Here is a 22,107-nt window from a genome sequence, read left to right as displayed (position 1 = left end):
ACAGAGAAAGGGAGAGACAGAGAAAAAGGTCTTCTGTCTATTGGTTCACTCCCCAAATGGCTGCAATGACCAGAACTGTGTTGATCCAAAGCCAGGAGCTCCCTCCGTGTCTCCCACATGGGTGCAGGGACCCACACACTTAGGCCATTTTCTACTGAATTCCAGGCTATAAGCAGAAAGCTGGATTGGACGAGGAGCAGCCGGATACAAAACAGCACCCATATGGGATGGCAGCGCTGCAGGTGGAGGCTTAGCCTATAGCACCAGCCCCTAGCAACATATTTTCCATCCATGGCAAGAGAAGTAAAGATTTACACACAAATGGATTGCGCTGCATTTATTAACAAAACAACTTGTTCTTTCACACACATCAAGGAAAGTGAGGGGAGAAAGGTGCTTTATTCTGCTGTACTTTGAGAACTATTTGAAAGCTGTTCAAGGGCAGAATGTTTCTAAGACACCAGCAAGCAGTACTCTCAAAAATGATCACTTCAAATCTAACTTGGCTTACATATATAGAACAAATTTATATCTCCATTTAAATATCCACATAGCCGTGAGTCTGAAAAACAAATGTAAATATTCCACATGCAGTACTTTCATTCTAAAACCTATTTCAGCACTTTGACAAGAAAATAGTATAATGTGTTAGCCTAACTAAATCATATATTGCCAAAAAATTCTCAATAGGAAGCCTTAGGAAAAGAGATCTTAAAGAGAAATCAGAACCTGTTCCAACTCTGCAGGCTCTATTGAATATTCTGGAAGAAGTTGAGATGCACAGTAAAATTATATGATCAGAACATTGATCAAGTGAGGACATATGCAGGCCTTGAAAATACATTGCCTGGGGCCTGCGCTGTGGCTCAACAGGCTAACCCTCCGCCTTGCGGCGCCGGCACACCAGGTTCTAGTCCCAGTCGGGGCGCCAGATACTGTCCCGGTTGCCCCTCTTCCAGGCAAGCTCTCTGCTGTGGCCAGGGAGTGCAGTGGAGCATGGCCCAAGTCCTTGGGCCCTGCACCCCATGGGAGACCAGGAGAAGCACCTGGCTCCTGCCTTGGGATCAATGCGGTGCGCTGGCCATTGGAGGGTGAACCAACGGCAAAGGAAGACCTTTCTCTCTGTCTCTCTCTCTCACTGTCCACTCTGCCTGTCAAGACAAAAATAATAAATAAATAAATAAAAGAAAATACATTGCCTTGGGCCGGTGCTGTGGTGTAATGGGTTAAGCTGCCCCCTGCAGTGCTGGCATCCCATATGGGCGCTGGTTCTAGTCATGGCTGCTCCTCTTCAGATCCAGCTCTCTGCTATGGCCTGGGAAAGCAGTAGAAGATGGCCCAAGTCATTGGGACCCTGCACCCACATGGGAGACCTGGAAGAAGCTCCTGGCCCTTGGCTTCAGATCAGCTCAGCTCTGGCCATTGTGACCAATTGGGGGGTGAACTAGTAGATGGAAGACCTCTCTCTCTCTCACTCTGCCTCTCTGCCTCTCCTTCTCACTGTGTGTAACTTTGACTTTCAAATAAATAAATAAATATTTTTAAAAAAAGAAAATACATTGCCTTTGTAAGCCAAATTTTAGGATGATATTGATGCAGTTGTTGATAAAAAAATAAAATAATTCTGAATGATTCAGCAGGATGCTATGTTGTTGAGAAAAGATCTACACATATGAGCATATTTAGTTCTTGAAAGGAAAAACAACTTGAATATTCTCAAAACCTTAAAACCAGGGATACTATTTGTTTCAATCATGATTTCACATTAGCCCATGTGAAAAATTCATAATCTCTATTCTATATATATGCCACAAAATCAAATATCCATACAAAGATTAATGATAACATTTGAAGCATATGTGTAATATTTCCTTAAGTATTCTTTCAAGTTCATATTCAATATGTATCAGTAATTATTAAAGTGGCTTATGTCAGCTGATAGTATATTCTGTATTAATTAACTTAAAATAACACGAGAAAATTCAAGGATTTAATGGATCTCCAACATTTTCCTTCTGTGCTTGCTTGGAGACAGTTCTAAACATAAATGATAACCACCTGGCTTTTAACATGTGCATAATTGATTACTGGCCAGAGGAGGATAGGAAGACACAGCCTTTAAAATAGAGGAAGAACACTCTAAAAAGATCAGAGTGAGTTCTCAAAATTGGCAGCAGTCCTATCAGCTTGTAAGGAGTAGTTGAATGATAAACCACATGCTGGTATGACAGATGTGCTTCTGGTCTATAGTATTGAAAACAACAAGAAATCATAATAAATGAATGATTAAAGATAGATACAAAAAAAATTCAAGACTATCAGCACTAAGAAATGTCTCTTTCTCCTTCGAAATCAGGAGAATTTTATCCTATTTAGTAATAACATCACATAAAAATGTGCACTTCTATGACTGTAACTAGGCTTTATTTTGCAAGAAAACAAAATTCCATTTTCAAGTATAATCTTGTTTCTTTATTAAATGTTTTCTGATAAAGCAAGAAGATTAATATTTTATTTGTAAGTGTTTAATACTATGCAGCTCTAATACTATTTGTAATAAAAATAATTTTAATAAAATATACTATTTTTAATATTTTTATCCTGTTTTATTAGTGATCCAGTAAGGGAAGCTTAATCTTAAGCCAGTACAATGAGGATGTTGAAATTCAATAGGTCACACTAAAGAGAAAACATGTTTAGAGAAGGAAAGGAAGAGGGAGCTCATAAAGAAAGGGTCATCAGAGAATCAGAAATAGTCCGTGCCTTGGCATAGCAGATAAGGCTGCTGCCTGTGATACTGACATCCCATATGGGCATTGGTTCTTGTCCTGGCTGTTCCACATCTGATCCCTTCTAATGGCCTGGGAAAAGTAGTGGAGAAGGGCTCAAGTGTTTGGGCTGCTGCCACCCATGTGACAAATCCGGATGAAACTCCAGGCTCCTGGCTTCAGCCCTGTCCAGTGCTGGCTGCTGTGGCCATCTGGGGATTGAGCAGCGGAAGATCTCTTCTTCTCTGTCTCTGTCGCTCTCTCTGTAACTCTTTCAAATAAATAAAAAAATCTTTTTTAAAAATAATCACTAGAACTATTGTGTATTAGAATTATAATAGAATTTGAAGAGTATCTCTTGAAGTACTCAGAACAGCACTTTTTATGTGGTAGGAATTTAGATATTTTTAATTTGTTTACTAATTTAATAAACCACAACTCAGTTTGACATACAGACAACTCTTAGCTAATCTATTGTAATACCATTCTTTATGGAAAATTTTTCTTCTGTGTATGTGTATGTGTGTATGTGTTCATTACAGATGAATCTATCCATATGGGAAGTGACTCACATGGGTCTTGGGGGTACAACTGTGAATAACCTAGAAAGAAAGCAGTGTCTTCATTTTAAAAAACAAATGGCAAATAAACAAGTAAAACATATGGCATATGGAATGGTAATAAATTCAACAAAGAAAAACAAAGGAAGAGAGAGTAGTGTGCTGGTGGTTTATTTTATTTTTTTACAGATTTATTTTATTTATTTGAAAGCCAGGGTGGAGAGGGTAGATATGTAGAGAGAAAGAGGTCTTCCATCTGCTGGTTTACTCCCTCCATGGCTGCAATGGCCAGGGATGGGCCAGGCCAAAGCTAGGAGCCTGGAATTCCATCAAGTTCTGCCACATGGGTGACAGGGACCTAAGTACTTGCATCATGTTCAGCTACTTTCCCAGGCAAATTATTATGGATTTGGAATGGAAGTGGAGCAGCTAGGACTGGAGCTAGCACTAAGATATAGAATGCTAACATTGCAGGTAGCAGTTTAACCCATTGCGCCACAAGACCAGCCTAAGAGTGCTGATATTTTCCATTCAATATTTAAAGGAAACCTCAATTAGGTAAAAGTTGAGAAAGTATTTGAAATTTGAGAAATTCAGATAAGAAGGTGTCTGGAGGAAGAATATTATAGGTGGAAGAAATAGAAAATATTCAAGAACAGGTAAGATTAGATAGTGTTTTAAAACCATGCACCATTGATGTGACTATATGGGGATTTAATAAAAAACAAAGACTCTAGAACTATGGTTCAGAGTACACAAAATTTTAAAAGTTTAAAACTCCAAGAGATCAATTATACCTATCCAGGTTCTCTCTTTCTCTCTCTCTTTCTTCCCCAACATGAACTAATACTCTCCATCTTGTTCTTTCTCCATTTAATTCTCTAAGTGCTGTCACATACATTCAGGAATGAGAGTTACTGCGGCCAACAGTATACTGTCTGCATTCTCCTGACCATTAAGTTTTAAAGCTGCATAGTGCCAAGATGGCTATACTTCACTATCCTGAGCTGAGTGTTCTGCCAAGTGCATTGTTTACTCTACTTTGGCCTTCCCTTTGTTTTTGGAATCTGACCAACAATTTTGATAAAAAAAAAATTCAAGTGATGGTAGCAGGGCTGTTCCAAAGGGAAAAAAAAATATCAAGCTGCTTGTTAATATATGTTTTATAATGACTCTATATACCTTCAGGCAAATGGTGGAGAAAACAAGATAGAACAAATGAGTAAAAAAAAGTTGGAAATGCCCTTTGACATTACAAAATCCTTCAGAAACTACAGTGTCCCTCAGTATCTGTGGAGGATAGGACTCTGAGACCCTCACTGGATACCTAAAGTCATGGATCATTTCAAACCATAAAATTTAATATTCTTTCCAATCTTATCAAACAATTATTGCACACTGGTTATAACTTGTCATAGAGAGAAGATTAATTTTTTTTACCATTGAACCTAGCAAACTCAGCATATGATTCTTTCCTTTCTTCGTTGAGAACATTCATCTCTTCACTTAAAAGATTGTATGTCTTTTTTTGACTTATCTGAATTTCTAGCATCTGAACCTTTGTGCTTTGTGCCGTCATTCAGTGAAATAAAGGTTATTTGAACATAAGCACTGTGATAGAATGACCATCAGTCTGGCAACCAAGATGGCTACTAATAATAGAGAGGTAGCACACACTCTAACAAAATACATACAATGCTTATACAGTGTAGATACACTGGACAATGGGATGATTCACATCTTTGGCAGGGTGGAACAAAAAAATGACATGAGAGTTCAAGTTACTAAAAAAGACACACAATTTAAAACATATAAGTTGTTTTCCATTCAATATTTTCAGACCATGAGTTGAGTACAAGTAGCTAAAACCTTGAAAGCAAAACCATGGATAAGGGAAAACAGTTAAACTGCGAGTTAAGAACACTAATCTAAATGACCTGAAGAGTAATTGGAAGAAACTATAGTCAGAGTCATTTCATGACTCCAGAGGATTTGAGGAGAACTAAAAGATGACTGCTGATGTAATATTCTACAACACTTTTCCGTATGGACTGCTGAAATGTCCAGAAATTCAGTCAGTACTCACACACATATGGGGTCTTCTTTCTATCAGTTGGAATGCAGCAAGGTTTTCAATGAAAACGTTCGTAGTTTTTAAAGAGCATCCTCTTTTCCTCCAAGCCCGTTGTTCCTCTGTGTGTGTGAGTGTGTGTGTGTGTGTGTGTTCTCATTACACATGGAACCATCCATATGGGAAGCAACTCATTTGGGTCTTGTGGATATAGTTTTGAATAAGCCAGAGAGAAAATCATGTCTTTAGAGATGGGATGAATTTTAAATTCATTGCAGAAAAAGACTAAAATGTATAGACTGTCTAGTCCAAACCTACTGTTTTAGATGATGTAAATGAAGTCTAGTGAGGAGCGATATCTTGCTTAAGCTCACTACATAGATTGAGTAAAGACTTAGCACTTTTGGTCTTCAAACTTCCTCTGCATGTGAGCAGTTAGAAATAAGCAAATATATAGTGAGCCAGCCTCATATAATATTCTTCTTTCATAACATAATTCCGCTTTAAACTCATAACATGTTCTTCTCTTCTAGAATACTTAAGTGGAAGTGTATTTTATACAAAGAATTACACAACATCTTTGGAATTTTAGTTTTTCCAAGAGTAAACACTAGTTACCACTGAGTCATCTTTCTATAGTGCTGTGATGCTTTAAAGTATTTCACATATTGCAAGCATTCACTGAAAGGTGACTGAGTGAAAGGAATCAATTCCTGAATAATATACAAAAAATGACACATCATGTGAAATCTTCAGATTACTTTCCATCAAGCAATCATTGTTAGTCTTTGTTTAGCATTAGATACTATACCAAGAGATTCACATGTATTCACTTTATCTCCACAACATCAATATGGGGTAGCTATTATACTATCCTCACTTTATATATTAAGAAACGGAGATTCAAACAAAATTACGCAACTCTCTAACAACAAAGAGATACCAAGATATATGAAGCAATGACTAGAATTGAGTCTGACTGATTCCAAGTCTTAGGCTTTTCAGCTATCACATTGTACTGTGTTCTAATAAAAAGAAAACGCTAACAGGAGCCAAATCAAACAGAAATCATAAGACTAAAACATCAACATATTCTTACGTGTATCAAAACCTTCATGGGAAAGCAGGACAATGAGATTTTCTACAAAGTTTCTGGAGATTTGTTTCTCACCATTATTCAATGTTTCTAGAATTCAGAAATAGATGCAATCCTAGGAGGAAGCAAAGAAGTCTAAACCAAACAATGATCTCACCAAAAGTTATAAAAATGAGCAGAGTGAATCTATTGGGCCACTAACGGTAGTAAATGAAATACTGAAGAACAATTTCTTTATTTTTAAAGATTTATTTATTTTACTTGAAAGTCACAGTTACACAGAGAGAAGGAGAGGCAGAGAGAGAGAGAGAGAGAGAGAGAGAGAGAGAGAGAGAGAGAGGTCTTCCATCCTCTGGTTCACTCCCCAATTGGCTGCAATGGCCTGAACTGTGCCGATCTAAAGCCAGGAGCCAGGAGATTCTTCCAGGTCTCCCACGTGGGTGCAAGGGCCCAATGCCTTGGGCCATCTTCCACTGCTTTCCCAGGCTCTAGCAGAGCTGGATCATAAGTGGAGCAGCCGGGTCTCGAACTGGCGCCCATATGGGGTGCCGGCACAGCAGGTGGTGGCTTTACTTGCTATGCCGCAATGCCAGCCCCAAGAAGAACAATTTCAATAAAGCAACTGAAAAAATATATATAAATATGAATATTCATCAAGGGTTGTCTCCAAAAATACATATTAAATAAATCCCTGGTTTTATGCTACATAGCAGAATAATTTTACTAGTGAGTTTCTCTTAATGAGGCTTAGTTCTGTTAGACTACAGTGTTTTTATTTATTTATTTGTAATAGCAGACATGCAAGAATGTATTAGAATCTTCATTTTGCAGAGCCATACATATCAAAATTCTTATCAGTTCAAAGATATTGAGCAGGGGAACTACATGTTTATAGCAGTTTTTAAGAGTTTCAGACAAAAGTGGAAAAATAGTAGTTATTAATGCAAATTATTTAGGCTCAGATTATATTTCATATCCTGTTGGTAATCATGTCTTATGGCTTATCCAATAACCTTAACAAATATTTCTTTTTTATAAAAAGATCTATGCATTTTTTGAAAGGCAGAGATACAGAGAGAGGAGAGAGAAATCTTCCAATCCCTGGTTTGCTTCCCAATTGGACACAATGGCCGAAGCTGTCATGCAGAAGCCTGGAGCCAGGAGCTTCTTCCAGATGCCTCATGTGGGTGCGACAACAAATATTTCTTTTAGTAAGCAGTGTGCCTCCAGATGGGGCCAGTGCTGTGACACAGTGGGTTAAAGGCCTGGTCTGCAGCGGCTGCATCCGATATAGTGCTGGTTCGAGTCCTGGCTGCCCCATAGTGTCCTGATGCAGCTCCCCACCAATGTGCCTGGGAAAGCAGTAGATGATGGCTCAAGTCCTTGGGGCCGTGCACCCATGTGGGAGACCTGGAAGAAGCTCCTGGCTCCTGGCTTCGGATTGGCTCAGCTCCATCCATTGCAGCCATTTGGGGAGTGAACCAGCAGAAGGAAGACCTCTCTGTCTCTCTGTCTCTACCTTGCTCTGTAACTCTGTCTTTCAAATAAACAAAATAAATCTAAAATAAAAGCATCCTATTGAAATGAACTACTTTGGAAATTGTACCCTCAAAGCTTCTGGAAATGTTTCTATTTATTTTTTGCTGTACAGAATTTTTTACTAGTAACTCTAGAGACTGCTTTTCATCTGAAAGTGCATTTCTTTCTTACACTATCCTGGTAGTAAAAGTGAGGGACTGGGGTTTATGTTTAGCACAGTGTTTAAGACTCCACTTGGGATGTCCACACCCTGTATCAGAGTGCATAAGTTCAGGTCCTGATTTTGCTTCAAACACTGACACCAGCTTCCTGCTAATGCATAGCCTGGGAGGCAGCTGTGATGACTCAAGTAGTTGGGCCCCTGCCACCCATGTTGGAGACCAAAATTGAGTTCCTGGCTTCTGGTTCTGGCCTGACCCAGAAGGTGGAAGTTAGATTCTCTCTGTCTGTCTGTCTGTCTCTCTCTCTCTCCCTCTCTCTCTCTCCCTTTCTCTCCTCCTCACTCCCTCCCTCCCGCCCTCTCTCCCCCGTCTCTCTCTCCCACTTGCAAATAAATAATAAATAATTAATGTAATAAATAAATTTTTAAACTAAAGGACTAAAATCACATTTAAATATTCTTCCTGGATGAAAAAAGTGAGTATGAATATGTCTCTATCATTTTGATCTGTTGATGGAGGCCAGGGTGCCACATCTCTGGGAAAGAGATTCCTTGGGGGAATATTCCACTGTTGAATAATAATTCAAATCTTTGCAACTGTCAGTGAAAGCCGCATTTGTATGAACAAAAGAAAATTAGATTTCTATGGCGTGTCATCCAGATGGAATTCAAATGATCAAATGCATACTGCTGACCCCTCAGTACTGTTACTTTTCTACTTTACACACCAACCCACCTGCAAACAAATTGGCATGGCAAACAACGACAATTTCTAAATACTGTCTAAAAACCTATAAAACCTTAACTCTAAAGTGTAAATACTTCTTGTATTAATCTTATTCAAAGTTTAGGAAAAAAATTGCTAGAATGGATTAAAATCTCTTTTGCTCTCCTGCCCTCTTATTCTTGCTCTCATTCTTGCTCTTTCCTCTTTTTAAGGAGTCTGATTTTGTAATTGCTGATTAGTGTGCTGGATTAGTGTGTGGTAAGTAGCCACCTGACATGCAAATACATTTCATGTGAATGTAATGAGGAAAAAAGTCCTCATGAATTTCAAGTGGCATTTTATCAACAGACTCACTATGTTATACTCAAGCTGCAGTAGAAAGAAAGATGCATTTTAACAATTAGATATTAACTGGCATTCTCATTCTGCACATTACAAGTCCTAATGTCCATCACATGTCTTCCATCCTGAAAAGTCCCTCATTTTTAGAAGAAAGTTGTCTTGCCCATATTTCTTTATTGAGAATATAGTATGAAATTTGGTACAAGAAACATTTATTGAAAACTGTCAAGTGAAATTAAAGGGTACAGAATTATCATTCCATTGAATTAGAAGAAAATCAATATAAAATAGTGAAAGTTGTAACTTTTAAACAATTGAAAGGCAATAAAATTTCATTATTTTCAATTCCCACTAGGTTTACAGCTTACTGAATAATGAATAGTTAGGAATGATTTGTTATTAGTATTTTATTTGTAAAATAAATGTTTGAAATAATTAGAATATTTATTGTCTTAAATAGTCTAAATCTGAGCTATCCAACATAGAATTTACTTGCCATATGTGGTTGTTTATATTAAAGTCAATTAAGTTGAAAATTGAATTGAGCTCCTCAGCTGCATGAACCACTTCTCTAGCACTCAATAACCACATACAGCTAGTGGCTACTGCATTTTATAATTTCAATATCGAACATTACCAGAGTTACGTAGTTCTTTTGGATAAGACTACTATACAAAGACAAGATAACATTTGAGTGGAAGCTTGAAAAATGGGTGAGTCCACCAGTCACACACACACACACACACACACACTCACAACTTTGTGAATGTAAGTATATGTGCATGTTTGTTTAAGTTTACAGGAGAGTGTCCTATTAGACAGTGCTGGTTTAAATAGTCTTTTTTCCCCAAAACTCTTGTTCATATTTAAAATATCTGCTATTCATAGATACCACAATGTTAAAACCCAATTTACATCTATCCCAATTATCTTGTCAGGCAGAGAAATAGACAGGAGTAACTGGGGAAGATATACAAGTCCATCTTCCAGGAGTGAAACCAAGAACCTAATCTCTGCCTGGGGCCCATGACCACTCACTCTGTGGCTTAACTTGCAGTTAAAGTGTCCCGATTAAAAGGGAATGCAGACAAACCAGAAACATTGATTTTATGGCCCATGCCACAATGAGAGCAAATATATTTATCATTGCAGTTTTTCTCCCTCCCGACCAGTGGGCATTCCCGTTGCATACTGGGAAGCAACATGAACAGCGAGCTCCAGATAGGAAACTCCCAGAAGTCAATAAAAAATGCCAGTCTTGATCATCATACAGCATTGCCAGTCAATATCCCTCACACATTCGGGATAAAAACCCAATCCAGGGGAAAAGAATGCCATGGTTTCTCTTGACTAGCCTGTTCCTCTCTTGAAATGTACTTTAAAATTTTTTTCTTTACTATACCTACTTTTGTCTCACTGAACTGCAATTCGTTACTCTGCTGGAGAAAAAGAATTGCAGAAAGCTGGTCACCACTGGTAAAAATCATGCTGTAAAGAAATTGGTGTATTGGGTAGTAAGATTTAATGATAACACAAAAACAAAAGGTGCATTTCATGGTTTTTATTCATGCAGAATTATTAAGTTTAAGTTGAAGCTAAATCACAGTCTGTAAAAGTTACACAGAACCTTGTTGATCACTAATTCAAAATGCCTATTCATGAGAATGTGGGGAAAAATGTCTCCTAATCCACTGTAGATGGGAATGTAGACTAGTACAGCTATTGTGGAAGACAGTATGGTGATACCACAAAAAGCTGAAAATAGGTCTACCATATGACCAAGCATTCTCAATCCTGGGAATTTGCTCAAACGAAATGAAATCAGCATGTGAAAGTGTTATCTGTAACCTCATGTTTATGGCTATTCAATTCACTATAGTTAAGACATGAAATCAACACAGATGACCATCAATTGATGACTTCATAAAGAAATTGTGGCATATATACAATATGGAATACTTCTCATCCATAAAAAAGAAATAAGCCATTCCCAAAAATATAAATATCATGTATTTTACCCAATCTGTGGTAACTAATAGAGTACCCAAAATGTAATGTACTGGAGTGAAATTGACATTTTGAGATTCAATGATTATTTACACCCCTTGTGTTGACTACTGTTGAGGAACAGTTTTTTTTTTTTTTTCCTTCTTACTATTTGTTGAACTCTTTTTTAAGAGAGCCACAATGTTAAATTCTGGCTCTGTGTACTAGAATCTAAGTATAATTCAATTTAGGGACCGTGTTATGAGATAATGATATTTATTTGAAAGTAAGCGTTACACAGAGAGAGAGAGAGAGAGAGAGAGGTCTTCCACCCATTGGTTCACTTCCCAATTGGCCGAAATGGTCAGAGCTGAGCTGATCTGAGGCCAGGAGCCAGGAGCTTCCTCTGGGTTTCCCACACAGGTACAGTGGCCCAAGGTCTTGAGCCATCTTCTACTGCTTCCCCAGGTCATAGCAGAGAGCAGGATTGGAAGTGGAGCACATGGGATGCCAGCACTGCAGATGGCGGCTTTACCTGCTATGCCACAGTGCCAGCCCTTAAACTCTTTACTTAGTGTAGGATTAATCCTATGAGTATAAAGTAAACTGAAAGTGGATCATTGTGAAAATTAAGAGAGGGAATAGGAGAGTAAGGAGGAGGAACCGTGGGAAGTATCACTATGTTTTTAAATCTGTATACATTACATTTTTATACCTTAAATAAAATTTTTAAAAAGTCTTTTTTTTACAAAAAAAGAAACTAAAGTTCAAAACAGATGAAAGTCTTGAAAAAATTTGGATTTTAAATACAAACATTTATTATCTTATTAATAAGACAAAATGGAGATATTTGAATTTTACTACTGATTAGGATATAAAATATTAATATTGTTATTTATGTATTTCTGACTAGATAAAACCAAACATATATATTGTTATTAGATGCATCACAAATGTATTTCCTCTAAGATTCCAATGATAAAGCTCCTAGACTTTTTTTTTTTGACAGGCAGAGTTAGATAGTGAGAGACAGACAGAGAGAAAGGTTTTCCATTTTCCGTTGGTTCACCATCCAAGTGGCCGCTACAGCCAGTGCGCTGCGCCGATCCAAAGCTAGGAGCCAGGTGCTTCCTCCTGGTCTCCCATGTGGGTGCAGGGCCCAAGAACCTGGGCCATCTTCCACTGCCTTCCCGGGCCACAGCAGAGAGCTGGACTGAAAGAGGAGCAACTGGGACAGAATCCGATGCCCCAACCGGGACTAGAACCCAGGGTGCAAGTGCCGCAGGCAGAGGATTAGCCATGTGAGCTATGGCACCGGCCAACTTCTAGACTTTTTTAAAGGAACAATTTTCACAACTCTGTTGATACCTGAAAAGACTGAAAATCTTGCAAAGTTGTAGGAAAACTAAATAACTGTTTTCAAATTTGCCTATTTAATTTTTGTTGCAAAATTTAACATAGTTGAGATAGAAAAACTTGAAAATCTATCTATGCCCTATTTCTGTAAGTCAAAAAAGGTATTATGTTAATTATTCAATATCCAGGTAAAAATCTAACCTTCAATATCATTTGCATATTTCATAATTTTTTGAGTGTCTATGATGCATTATGTACAATGTTAAATTCTGGCTCTGTGTGCTAGAATCCATTTATAATTCAATTTAGGGACCCTGTTATGGGATAGTGAGCTGTCACCATATTGGAGATCCATATCAGAGTGCTGGTCCAAATCCTGGTTTCTCTGCTTCCAATCCAGCTCCTGCTAATGTGCCTAAGAAAAAGTAGTTGCCCCAAGTACAAGGCCCCTTACCACTCATGTGAGTGACAGGCATGGAGTTCCTGGTTCCTTGATTTGGTTTGGTCTAGACTTGGATGTTGCAGCCATTTGGGGGAGTGAACCTGCAGATAAAATATCTTTCTCTCCCCCTCTCCATGTCACTCTGCCTTTTCAATACATAAATCTTTGAAAAAATGTAATTCAGCTATAATGTAATAGATTAATGGATATGTAAAAAGATCAATGAAATGGTCCATGATATATACTTTTTATCCACATACAATATTTAAGGCACTGTAATGCAATGTGGTATAATTGTTGTATTAGAAGAGTGGACAAGATTTAGGGGAAACACAGAGAAAAGATCATCTACAATACCATTTATGAAGTTATTATTTCACTGATATTTTATATTCCTCACTGTATAATGGGTTATATCTTCTAATAATTCATAAGCAAGTGAAGGATAAGGACATTGTGTTAGAACAAAGAGCTGAATAGCCTCTTATGTACATAGTAGATACTTCATAAATGTATGTTGCCTGAATTCTTTTCAATAGAAAGTAAGTATAAGCTAAGTAAAGTCCTGTACACTCCCAATTATAAATGGGCTTTCATTGGCTTATGCTCATTTTTAAAAACAAGTGAAGAATTCTGAAAATATTGTAGACCAATTTTTTTTATTATTCTTTTTTCTTACTAGCAAAAAAACAAACAAAAATAAACAGAAAACAAACAAAAATTCCTTTTCCCACAGACCATTGGAATATCTGATTAAAGCTCTTTTGCTTTTTGAGCCTTTACTTCTCCCAGAGAATGATGACTCTTAAATAGGTTTTAGACTTCATGAAGTAAGACAGTTACCTAACCATATGTTTCTCTTTCTTTCTTGTCAATAGGGATCCAGTTACCATAGCAACTGAGTTATGCAGAATGTTACAGAACAATATTTGTTGACAGTTTCCAGTCGGATTATTGCCCAGACAAGCGCTTAGAGGAAAAGACAGTACATACTCTATTCTGATAATTAAAAATATACCCTCCTTGGTATACATCAAACATATTACCTATTCATGAGGTGTTCTACAGCAATCTACTTATACTTAGGACTTGGGTGCATTTAAAAAAATTGCTTACATTTTAACGGGTAATTTATTTACATAATTAATGAATATGCAAAGCCTTATTTATGACAAAAAGTCTCAAAAAAGAGACTATTGAAAAAAAGAATCTTTTGAATCCCTTTTCTTTTTCAAACAGGCACCTTATGTAGAAATAGTATTATGGGTAAGAAGAAGAGCAGAAAGGGCAGTTACTCATAGTCATAGTTCTCTCTTTGATCTCACTTTTTTTTTAAAAAAGATTACAATGTAGGGGACATTATGTAACTTATTTTTTCTGTTTTAAATATTTTATTTCTAACTAAAATTAAATACATTTTTCCAGGGATGAAAGACAGAGGAAAAAAAAAGTTCATGTCAGTTGCCCTGGAAATTTTCTTATTAAAGACCAGAGTGGATTTCTAGATCATCTGAGTTATGTTTAGCAATACCTGCTGTGTGTTTTGAAAACTGACCGTTCAGCTAGAACTCATTTACTTTCAAAGGCAAAGAAATATAAACTGAAGAGACAGCTTCATTCTAAGCTACCTTATTACATAAACAGTTTTGCAGTTCAGTCTATGAAAGATAGATGGACCAAGAAAAGGAAGATGAAATGTGACGATAAGTTTGCAAGAGCTCTCAAAAGAAAATAAGGCAAGCCAATTGATTAAAGAAACAGTGATTATTGTATTTACTTTTTCTAATCAAGACTCTTCCTTTTCTATATAGTCGGATCCCAGACATACTCTAAGACGCAGACACACTCTAAGGTCAGTGACATTTGACATTTACAATGTTGGTCACAGATCTGCTCTCCCTAATGAGATATGTATCGGCTGGCGCCACAGCTCACTTGGTTAATCCTCTGCCTGCGGCACTTGCACCCTGGGTTCCAGTCCCGGTCGGGGTGCCGGATTCTGTCCTGGTTTCTCCTCTTCCTGTCCAGGTCTCTGCTGTGGCCCGGGAAGGCAGTGGAGGATATCCCAGGTCCTTGGGCCCTGCACCAGCATGGGAGACCAGGAGAAAGCACCTGACTCCTGGCTTCAGATCAGCGCAGCGCCAGCCGTAGCGGCCATTTGGGGGGGGGGGTGAACCAACGGAAGGAAGACCTTTCTTTTTTTTTTTTTTTTTTTGACAGGCAGACTGGATAGAGAGAGAGACAGAGAGAAAGGTCTTCCTTTTTGCCGTTGGTTCACCCTCCAATGGCTGCTGCGGCCAGCGCATCTCGCTGATCCGATGGCAGGAGCCAGGTACTTCTCCTGGTCTCCCATGTGGGTGCAGGGCCCAAGGACCTGGGCCATCCTCCACTGCCTTCCCGGGCTGTAGCAGAGAGCTGGCCTGGAAGAGGGGCAACTGGGACAGAATCTGGTGCCCCAACCGGGACTAGAACCCGGTGTGCCGGTGCCGCAAGGTGGAGGATTAGCCTGTTAAGCCACGGCGCCGGCCGGAAGACCTTTCTTTCTGTATCTCTCTCTCACTGTCTAACTCTACCTGTCAAAAAAAAAAAAAAAGAAAGCTATGTATCAGCCTAACCAATCACTCTTCTAATTGTTTATTTTGATATGCTTGAAATGTTTCAGGAAGAAACTCTAAAGGAAAATTTCTTAATGTTAGGACCAAAATGTCTTTGACCTTGAATTAAAAAATATATACTTTTACTTCTACTAATCATTCATTGAAATTTAGTGATTCCTTCAGTTAATGAACGTTAGTAATAATTCAAAATAGTATAATCAGAACTTCAACATTTTCACCAACAGAAAATATCATAGATAATAGATAACATTAATGTTTTTGTCAATCTCACAAAAATTATGACAATTCATCATTACTTTGAAATTGTGATCATTATTAAACCTATGTGCTAATTATAAAGGGGATATAACACCATAATGCAAGTTTGTTTTGCATTGTTTCTATATCAAAATTGTTGTTTTTCTTTATAATACTTCACACTTTATTTTATTCATTTTAAAATGTTCTCTGAAAATATCCATATGCTTCACTAAACTAAACTAAACTAAACTACCAAAAGGATCAATGGCATGATAAGAGATTAAGAACTCTGTTGAAGAAGATGAGGAAGAAGTCCTTGAATTATTTTTACCACAGCTTAAGTATGCACTGCTTGGTGTATGGGAATTACAGTTGTTCCTTGGTATCCTAAATAATTGTTCCCAGGATTCCTCCACAGGTATTGAGGATGTCAACTTCCTTATGGGAAACTCTATAGTATTTGCATATAACCTATGCATATCATTTCATAATCACCTCTAGATTAGTTATAATGCCTGAAACAATAGAAATTCTATGCACATAGTTTTTATATTTTATTTTAGAGAATAATGCCAACAACAATTTGTAAATGTTCAATGCAGATGTATATCTTTTAAATATTTGTGATTTGCTGTTGGTGGAATTCACATCTGTGAAACCCACATATACAGAAAGACCATTGTACTTTATTTTCTAAATAAACTATATTTTCTTTTGTTTCTTCCTAAAACTTGTCTGAAGAAAAAGAAAACTTCACGCAGGTCCACTGTGAATCACTAGTTCCGGAAGAGTTTCCTCTGCTGTTTCATCCCCTACTCTTCCCTGACACTGCAGTATCTCCACTTATATTAAACTGTCTCTCCCCCGGACTAATAGTGTGCTCCCTGCCTATTCCGCCATCTTGCCGAAAACTTAAATCATTTCTTTAAAAAATACATATTCCAGGGTCTAACTCTAGTCTTACCTTACAGAGGTAGCAACCTAGTAAATTAAGTATAAATTTGTGATTTTATATTGGGGGATTTGGAGAAATACCCAATCAAAGACATTTTGAAAGAGTAAAAACAGGACTTCAGTGAGAAAAAATAACTAAATTGATTGTGTTTTTTAGATCATTTTGCTTATTTAAAAGAATGATAGAAAGAGAGAGACAAAGACAGTTCTTCCACCTACTGGTTTATTCCCCAAATATCTGCAACAATCATAAATGGACCAGGCTGAAGTGAAACCAGGATCTAGACTGCCATCTGATCTCCCACATGGATGGCAGGAACCAGTGTAGTTGATCCATCTCCTGATCCTTCCCAGGATGTACATTAGCAGGAAGGTGCAATGGAAAGTGGGCTGGACTTGAACCCAGGCACCACATTAAGGGATGTTGATATCCTAAGCAGCATTATTTTTTGTAAGATTTATTTATTTATTTGAAAGTCAGAGTTACACAGAGAGAGGAGATTCAGAGAGAGAGAGAGAGAGAGAGAGAGAGAGAGAAAGAGAGAGAGAGTCTTCCATCTGCTGGTTCACTCTCCAGTTGGCCAGAACGTCCGGAGCTATGACGATCCGAAGCCAGGAGCCAGATGCCTCCTCCCGGTCTCCCACATGGGTGCAGGGGCCCAAGGACTTGGTCCATCTTTTACTGCTTTCCAAGGCCATAGCAGAGAGTTGGATCAGAAGTGGAGCAGCCAAGTCTTGAACCGGCACCCATATGGGATGATGGCACACCATGCCAGGGTGTTAACCCACTGCGCCCCAGCGCTGGCCCCCTAAACAGCATGATAACCACTGTACCAAATATTTGCCCCAACTGGCTCCTGAAGCTAAAATAGTCAATATTTCTCTATTTGCCAAGGGCAGTTTGAACAGCAGTTCACAGTGTATGGTCCTCAGTCCAGTAGCAACAACATCATCAGGAAGCTTGTTAGAATCTGAGAGACATTCTAACCTTATTTCATCACTAAAGATCACAAAGGTGAATAAACAAGGCTGACCCAAGTGGTATCCTCTGGTGCTGGGAAATCAGGTGATTCTAACTCAAAATTATTTTTATGAACTAGTAATTTTAATAATAGATGTTGCACCACGCTAAAGGGTTTAATGTTTTCCAATATGTCTATAGCATTCAAAATTGTTGACATTTACCTACAATACAAATCCAGATTATACTATGATTTACATTAACATTTATATATGTATATGAATGTATAAGGATGTACATGTATATGTTTTGTGTATACAAATTTCCATATAATTGTTTTCATAGGAAAATATAAGGAGATTATAAAGAGTTTGTGGAAAAATAAAATTAAAACATAATAATCCAAAAGAAATATTATTTCTCAATACTAGCACCATCAAGTTCAAGATACTTTTGGATGCAATTATATCAGCCATTTCATCCATGTCTAAAGAACTGAAGGTGTGAGGAATTAAATGACATTAAAGCAGCTTTTTTCACATTATTAACTGAAAAAAAGTTTTGATCTTTAAAGTTTTTTTTTTAAGATTAAGGTTAGCATGACTAATGATTTTCAATTGATAGTACTGAAGAATTGCCTTTGTTTAAGAGGAGGAGGAAGGAGCAGGAACATTGTAATATTGATCTTGAATGGTCTGCTTTGCTTGAATTGGACCAACTCTATCTTTTGGTGGAAAATTTCTTTTATTGTACTTTGTTCTCAGTATTATACCAGTAAAGTAAAATTATATCTTAAAACTTTTCAAAGGCTGTCTTCAGGATTCTTATCATATGTGTTTAAAGTTTTCATTGAAAATTCTGATTTGTAGTTGGTCTGGAAATAATAATTTGGGAACCTTTGAAAAAGCTTACTCCACTTATTTTTTCAATTCAAACTGTATAATCTGAACCAGCTGAGATATGTACAGTGTGGGCTATTGTTTCTGCTGTTGATTGTCTGCTTTAATCAAGGCATGAAAAAAGTTAGTTTTTTCTTTGCAAACCGTCTGGTCAGTCTGGCATTGCAGGTTTCATTTTTCAACATTATCTCGTCCCTTCTATTTCTATTTTTTTTTTGGACAAGCAGAGTAGACAGTGAGAGAGAGAGACAGAGAGAAAGGTCTTCCTTTTCCATTGGTTCACCCCCCAATGGCCACTGTGGCCGGCGCGCTGCAGCCAGCGCACTGCGCTGATCCGAAGCCAGGAGCCAGGTGCTTCTCCTGGTCTCCCACGTGGGTGCAGGGCCCAAGGACGTGGGCCATCCTCCACTACACTCCCGGGCCACAGCAGAGAGCTGGACTGGAGGAGGAGCAACCAGGACAGAATCTGGTGCCCCGACCAGGACTAGAACCCAGGGTGCCGGCGCCGCAGGCAGAGGATTAGCCTATTGAGCCGTAGCACCAGCCTCTCGTTCCTTCTTAAAATCAGTAGTCAATTTGAAAATGACTTATTTATTTGAAGCATTGCCTCATTAGCTTTCCATAAAACATCAATGAACTCACCATTCTTCAACCCAAGACATCCACTCATAAATTTGATGTTTGTTCTTGCTTCAGTTTTAGCAGAATTCATGTGACTCTGAGAGGGATTTTTTTTTTCAAATGAACCTTTTATTTAATGAGTACAAATTTCATAAATACAACTTTAGGAATATAATAAATTCTTCTCATCATTCATGCCCGCCCACCCTCACTCCCACCCCATCCCCTTCTCGCTCTCCGATTCCCACCCCAATGCTCCATTAAAATTAATTTTTAATTAAATTTACACAAAGAAGATCAACTCTGTACTAAGTAAAGATTTCAGCAATTTGCACACACATACACACACACACACTCACAAAGTATAAAGAACTGAGAACAAGTTTTACAGTTAATTCTCATAGTACAACTCATTGAGGACAGAGGTCCCGCATGGTAAGTGCAGAGTGACTCATGTTGTTAATTTAACAATTAGCACTCTTTGCCGGCACCTTAGCTTAACAGGCTAATCCTCCACCTTGCGGCGCTGGCACACCGGGTTCTAGTCCCGGTTGGGGTGCCGGATTCTATCCCGGTTGCCCCTCTTCCAGAACAGCTCTCTGCTATGGCCCGGGAAGGCAATGGAGGATGGCCCAAGTCCTTGGGCCCTGCACCTGCATGGGAGACCAGGAAAAGAACCTGGCTCCTGGCTTCGGATCAGCATGATGCGCCAGCTGCAGCGGCCATTGGAGGGTGAACCAACGGCAAAGGAAGACCTTTCTCTTTGTCTCTCTCTCTCTCTCTCACTATCCACTCTGTCTGTCAAAAAAAATAAAGAAATAAAGAAACAAACAAACAAACAAACAAAAAAACAACTATCACTCTTATGCATGACTTCAGTGATGATCCGAGGCTCTTGAAATGAGCTGCCTAGGCTGTAGAAGTTTTTTGAGTCCACAATATCCACCAGCATTTAGACAAGGCCATAAGAAAGTGGAAGTTCTCTCCTCCCTTCAGAGAAAAGCACATCCTTTTTTGATGTCCCCTTTTTTTCACTGGCATCTCTCTAACAGACTTCATGCACGTAGGACCTTTATTTTTTGCCACAGTGTCTTAGTTTTCCATTCCAGAAATGCTCTCATGGGCTTTTCAGCCAGACCAGAATGCCTTAAGGGCTGATTTTGAGATCAGAGTGCTATTTAGATTGATTTTCATTCTATGAGTCAGCTGAGTGGACAGATTCTCATGTTGGCACATTCTCTACTTTGTAATTCTATCTATTATTATTACCAGATACTTGATCTTACTTATATGATTTCTTTAACACTTAAAATGGTATATTTACTATCTAGCTTAATGAGATTTGGTGTCTCTTTGCAAGTTTTCAAACTTTACTCTTAGCTGTAAGTCTGTAACAATGTATGCAAAAATATATAGCTTTAAAGTTACAAACTTACTCCTCCCTCTCTTGTTCCCACTCTTTTTTATTTGACAGGCAGAGTTAGATAGTGAGAGAGAGAGAGACAGAGAGAAAGGTCTTCCTTCTGTTGGTTCACCCCCCAAAATGGCCTCTACGGCTGGCACTGTGCCAATCTGTAGCCAGGAACCAGGTGCTTCCTCCAGGTCTCTCATGTGGGTGCAGGGGCCCAAGCACTTGGGCCATCCTTCACTGCCTTCCCAGGCCACAGCAGAGAGCTAGACTGGAAGAGCAGAAACCGGGACTAGAACCTGGTGCCCATATGAGATGCCAGCTCCACAGGCAGAGGATTAACCAAGTGAGGCACAGTGCAGGCCTCTCCCACTCTTAGTTTTTACTGGGATCTATTTTCAATTGACTTTATACACATATGATTAACTCTAAGTAAAGAGTTCGAAGGATAGTATTAAGAAGAAAAAAACCCTTCCTCAACAGTCAAGACAAGAGCTGTTCAAGTCATTGCTTCTCAAAGTATCAATTTCACTTCTACAGATTTCCATTTATGTGCTCTATTGGTTATAACAGATCAGGGAGAACATATGGTATTTATCCATTTGGGACTGGCTTATTTTAGTATGATGTTTGGCAGATTCATCCATTTTATTGCAAATGACAGGATTTCGTTTTTTAATTGCTGTGTAGTATTCCATAGTGTACATATCCCATAATTTCATTACTCAGTCTTCAGTTGATGGTCATTTCGGTTGATTCCATGTCTTAGCAATTGTGAATTGAGCTTCAAAAAACATGGGGGTGTGGATAAGTCTTTCATCTGCTGATTTCATTTCCCTTGGGTAAATTCCCAGGAGTTGGAAGGCTGGGTCATATGGTAGGTCTATACTTAGGTTTCTGAGGTATCTCCAAACTGGTTTCCATAGTGATTTTATCAATTTACATTCCCACCAACAGTGAATCAGAGTACCCTTTTACCCAGAAGCTTGCCAACATTGGTTGTTTGTTGATTTCTGTATGAAAGCCATTCTAAGTGGGGTGAGGTGAAACCTCATTATGGTTTTGATTTGCATTTCCCTGATAGCTAGTTATCCTGTACATTTTTTCTGTGTCTGTTGTCCATTTGGATTTCCTCTTTTGTGAAATGTCGGTTCAAGTCCTGGGCCCATTTCTTACTGGGTTCTTGGTTTCGTTGTTGTGGAGTTTTCTGATCTCTTTATATATTCTGTTCATTAATTTTGTATCAGTTACATAGTTTGCAAATAATTTCTCCCATTCTTTTGCAGTACAGAAGCTTCTCAATTTGATATAATCAAAACTGTTGATTTTGGCTCTGATTGTCTGTGGCTCTGGGTTTTT

The sequence above is a fragment of the Lepus europaeus genome, chromosome X, assembly GCF_033115175.1.
Source record: "Lepus europaeus isolate LE1 chromosome X, mLepTim1.pri, whole genome shotgun sequence".
In the NCBI taxonomy this organism is placed as follows: Eukaryota; Metazoa; Chordata; class Mammalia; order Lagomorpha; family Leporidae; genus Lepus; species Lepus europaeus.
The sequence above is the reverse complement of the archived record's forward strand: the minus strand, read 5'-3'. Positions refer to the sequence as shown.